The 5546-nt window shown below is 39.3% G+C and overlaps 1 non-coding gene across 1 annotated transcript; it reads right to left on the minus strand.

Moving 5' to 3' along the window:
- Window positions 1-764: 764 nt before the first annotated feature.
- LOC112794031 (small nucleolar RNA R71) lies at window positions 765-872 on the minus strand. The gene has a single exon (XR_003198713.1). It is a non-coding gene; the product is annotated as a small nucleolar RNA R71 (small nucleolar RNA).
- Between the last annotated feature and the right edge of the window lie 4674 nt (window positions 873-5546).

The raw sequence follows: 5546 nt of genomic DNA on the forward strand, positions 1-5546 counted from the left end.
TTTATTTAAAAATTTGTTTTCGAAAGTATTCCCCTCTCACCTCCTTCTATTTAAGGACTAGCACTTCTCCTCAATTAGCAATTCGGACTCTATCCTTCTTTATATGTTCGAAATCTTCTCTATCTACCTCATCCCTCTATTCCTATTTTCCTCTGACACCTCAAGGAATCTCTATACTGTGACATAGAGGATTCTATACTTTCTTGTTCTCTTTTCATTCATATGAGCAGGAACAAGGACAAAGGCATTCTTATTGAAGCTGATCCTGAACCTGAAAAGACCTTGAAGAGGAAGTTAAGGGCAGCTAAAGCACAACACTCTGAAGAGGACCTGACAGAAAATTTCGAAAGGAAGCACATAAAACAGCCATGGCCAAACCCAACAACAACAATTCAAGGAAGGTATTTGGTGACTTTACTGTACCAACTCCCGACTTCTATAGGAGAAGCATCTCTATTCCTACCATTGGAGCAAACAACTTTGAGCTTAAGCCTCAATTAGTTTCTCTAATGCAATAGAATTGCAAGTTTCATGGACTTCCATTGGAAGATTCTTATCAGTTCTTGGCTGAATTTTTGCAAATCAGTGACACTGTTAAGACCAATAGAGTTGATCCCGAGGTCTACAGACTTATGCTTTTCCCTTTTGCTGTAAGAGACAGAGCTAGTGTGTGGTTTAAGTCACAATCTAGAGATAGCCTGAACTCTTGGAAAAAGTTGGTCAATGCCTTCATGGCTAAATTCTTTCCACCTCAAAAGATGAGTAAGCTTAGAGTAGAAGTTCAAACCTTCAAACAGAAGGAAGGTGAATCCCTCTATGAAGCTTGGGAAAGATACAAACAATTTATTAGAAGATGTCCTTTTGATATGCTTTCAGAATGGAGCATCATAGGTATCTTCTATGATGGTTTGTCTGAGTTATCCAAGATGTCATTGGACCATTCTGTAGGTGGATCTATTCATCTTAAGAAAACGCCTGCAGAAGCCCAGGAACTTATTGAAATAGTTGCAAATAACCAGTTTATGTACACTTCTGAAAGAAATCCTGTGAACAATGGGACAACTCAGAAGAAAGGAGTTATTGATATTGATACTCTGAATGCCATATTGGCTCAGAATAAATTATTGACTTAGCAAGTCAATATGATTTCTCAGAATCTGACTGGATTGCAAGCTACATCCAGCAGTAATAAATAAGCATCTTCTGAAGAAGAAGCTTATGATCCTGAGAACCCTGCAACGGAAGAGGTGAATTACATGGGAGAACCCTATGGAAACACCTATAATCCTTCATGGAGAAATCATCCAAATCTCTCATGGAAGGACGAACAGAAGCCTCAACAAAGCTTCAACAATAATAATGGTGGGATAAATAGGTTTGGCAATAGCAAGCCTTTCCCATTATCTTCTCAGCAACAGATAGAGAATTCTGAGCAGAGTATCTCTGGTTTAGCAAACATAGTCTCTGATCTATCTAAGGCCACTCTCAGTTTTATGACTGAGGCACGGTCCTCCATTAGAAATTTGGAGGCATAAGTGGTTCAGCTAAGTAAAAGAGTTACTGAAACTCCTCCTAGCACTCTCCCAAGTAATACAAAAGAGAATCGAAAAAGAGAGTGCAAGGCCATCCACACGTCCAACATGGTCGAACCTATAGAGGAGGGAAAGGTAGTGATTCCCAGTAAGGAAGACCTCATGGGACGTCCACTGACCACTAGGGAGTTCCCTCCTGAGGAACCAAAGGAATCTGAGGCTCATTTAGAGACCATAGAGATTCCACTGAACTTCCTATTACCATTCATGATCTCAGAAGAATATTCTTCTGAAGAAGATGAAGTTACTACTAAAGAGCAAATTGCTCAATATCCAGGAGAAATCATGAAGCTGAATGCCAAATTATTTGGTAATGAGACTTGGGAGGATGAACTGCAATTGCTCATTAATGAACTAAACGCCTTGGCTTAGCTGAAGATACCTAAAAAGAAACCGGATCCCGGAAGGTTCTTAATACCTTACACCATTGGCACCATGACCTTTGAGAAGGCTCTGTGTGACCTGGGATCAGGCATAAACCTCATGCCACTCTCTGTAATGGAGAAACTGGCAATCTTTAAGGTACAAGCTGCAAGAATCTCACTAGAGATGATAGACAAATCCACAAAACAGGCTTATGGACTTGTAGAGGATGTTTTAGTGAAGGTTGAGGGCCTTTACATCCCTGCTGACTTCATAATCCTGGACACTGGGATGAATAAGGATGAATCCATCATCCTTGGCAGACCCTTCCTAGCCACAGCAAAAGTTGTGATTGATGTTGACAGAGGAGAGTTGGTCCTTCAAGTGAATGAGGACTACCTTGTGTTTAAGGCTCAAGGATCTCCTTTTATACACATGGAGAAGAAGCATGAAAAGCTTCTCTCAATACAGAGTCAAACAGAGCCCACACATTCAAACTCTAAGTTTGGTGTTGAGAGGCCATCATCATGCTCTGAGCACCTGTGAAGCTCTATAAGAGCTTCCTGTCAAGCTATTGACATTAAAGAAGCGCTTATTGGGAGACAACCCAATTTTATTCTATTTATCTATGTTATTTTATGCTCTCTTTAGGATGATGATCGTGTGGAGTCACAAAAACAAAAGCAAAAATCAAAAACAGCATTGAAAATAGCACACCTTGGAGGATGAGCTTACTGGCGTTTAAACACCAGTAAAGGTAGCAAAATGGGTGTTAAACGCCCAATCTGGCACCATTCTGGGCATTTAATGCTAGAAAAGGGCATGAGGTCATATCTCTAGAACTCTACAAAGTGGCTAACAAAACCTCCACCTTGGCAAGGTTAGCCTTTCCTCATCTCATCTGTCACCTATGCAATTTAGCTGGAGTTGTCATAGGAGAAGACATCCTCATTGAAGAGGACAAGCCCGTCACTAAAAAGATGATGGAGCAAATAAGAGAGCCCACTCATGGACCTCAACAAGAGCATGAGGAAGTCCCTCATCAAGAAATCCCTGAGATGCCTCAAGGGATGCATTTTCCTCCACACAACTATTGGGAGAAACTCAACCCCTCTTTGGGAGATTTGAGTTCCAATGGAGCAACTAAGGATGGAGCACCAAGAGCACTCCATTATTCTCCATGAAATTAGAGAGGATCAAATATCCGTGAGGAAAGAGCAACAAAGGCAAGGAAGAGACATAGAGGAGCTCAAGCGTTCCATTGGATCTTCAAGAGGAAAAACTAGCCGCCATCACTAAGGTGGACTTGTTCTTTGATTTCCTTGTTCTTATCTTTCTGTTTTTCAATTTTTATGCTTTATATGTTATCTATGTTTGTGTCTTCATTACATGATCATTAGTGTCTAGTATCTATGTCTTAAGGCTATGAATGTCCTATGAACCCTTCACCTTTCTTAAATAAAAAAAATATGCCTAATTACAAAAGAACAAGAAGTACTTGAATTTCGAAATTTATCTTGAAATTAGTTTGATTATTTTGATGTGGTGGCAATACCTTTTGTTTTCTGAATGAATGCTTGAACAGTGCATAATTTTCATAGTGAAGTTTATGAATGTTAAAATTGTTGGCTCTTGAAAGAATGATGAAAAAAGAGAAATGTTATTGATAATCTGAAAAATCATAAAATTGATTCTTGAAGCAAGAAAAAGCAGTAAATAACAAAGCTTACGAAAAAATGTGGCGAAAAAGAAAAAGAAAGAAAAAGAAAAAGCAAGCAAAAAATGCCAATAGCCTTTAAGGCAAAAGGCAAGGGTAAAAGGGATCCAAGGCTTTGAGCATTAATGGATAGAAGGGTCCAAAGGAATAAAATCCTGGCCTAAGTGGCTAAATCAAGCTGTCCCTAACCATGTGCTTGTGTCATGAAGGTCCAAGTGAAAAGCTTGAGACTGAGTGGTTAAAGTCATGATCCAAAGTAGAAAGAGAGTGCTTAAGAACTCTGGACACCTCTAACTGAGGACTTTAGCAAAGCTGAGTCACAATCTGAAAGGGTTCACCCAGTTATGTGTCTGTGGCATTTATGTATTCGGTGGTAATACTGGAAAACAAAGTGCTTAGGGTCACGACCAAGACTCATAAAGTAGTTGTGTTTAAGAATCAACATACTGAACTAGGAGAATCAATAACACTATCTTAATTATGAATTCCTAGAGATTCCACTCATTCTGAACTTCAAAGGATAAAGTGAGATGCCAAAATTGTTCAGAAGCAAAAAGCTACTAGTCCCGCTCATCTAATTGGAGCTAAGCTTCATTGATATTTTGGAATTCACTATATATTCTCTTTTTTTATTCAATTTTGTTTTCAGTTGCTGGGGACAAGCAACAATTTAAGTTTGGTGTTGTGATGAGCGGATAATTTATACGCTTTTTGGCATTATTTTTAGGTAGTTTTTAATATGATTAAGTTAGTTTTTAGTATATAATTATTATTTTTATGCAAAAATCACATTTCTGGACTTTACTATGAATTTGTGTGTTTTTCTAGGATCTTAGGTATTTTCTGGCTGAAATTGAGGGACCTGAGCAAAAATCTGATTCAGAGGCTAAAAAAGGACTGCAGATGCTGTTGGATTCTGACCTCCCTGCACTCGAAATGGATTTTCTGGCGCTACATATGCCCAATTGGTGTGCTCTCAATTGCGTTGGAAAGTAGACATCTTGGGCTTTCCAGCAATATATAATAGTCCATACTTTTCCCGAGTTTTGATAACGCAAACTGGCGTTTTAATGCCAACTTTCTACCTTTTTATCATGTTTAACGCCAGAACTGGCATAAAAGCTGGAGTTAAACGCCCAAACTGGCACCAGAGCTTGCATTTAACTCCAAGAAAAGCCTATGCACGTGAAAGCTTCAATGCTCAGCCCAAGCACACACCAAGTGGGCCCCTGAAGTGGATTTCTGCATCATTTACTTATCTCTATGAACCCTAGGTTACTAGTAATTATAAATAGGACTTTTTACTGTTGTATTTTCATATCTGAATATCGGGAGATCATTTTCGAGACTATCTTTGTATCACTGTTGATCTCTTGATCACGCTTAGGGGGCTGGCCATTCGGCCATGCTTGGACCTTCATCACTTATGTATTTTTAATAGTGGAGTTTCTACACCTCATAGATGAAGGTGTGGAGCTTTGCAGTTCCTCATGAATTAATGAAATTACTACTGTTTTCTATTCAATTCAAGCTTATTCTTGTTCTAAGATATTCATTCGCACTTCAACATAATGAATGTGATGATCAAGTCACACTCATCACCATTCTCACTTATGAACGCATGCCTTACAACCACTTCCGTTCTACCAGAAAACAAGCTTGAATGTATATCTCTTGGCCTCCTGGTCCACGACGCATGGTTGCCTCTCATGACAACAGAGTTTTCGTGAGATCAGATTCTTCGTGGTATAAGCTAGAGTCAATTGGCAGCATTATTGAGATCCAGAAAGTCTAAACCTTGTCTATGGTATTCCGAGTAGGATCTGGGATGGGATGACTATGACGAGCTTCAAACTCGCGAGTGCTGGTTGCAG

The sequence above is a fragment of the Arachis hypogaea genome, chromosome 3 (genome assembly GCF_003086295.3).
Source record: "Arachis hypogaea cultivar Tifrunner chromosome 3, arahy.Tifrunner.gnm2.J5K5, whole genome shotgun sequence".
In the NCBI taxonomy this organism is placed as follows: domain Eukaryota; kingdom Viridiplantae; phylum Streptophyta; class Magnoliopsida; order Fabales; family Fabaceae; genus Arachis; species Arachis hypogaea.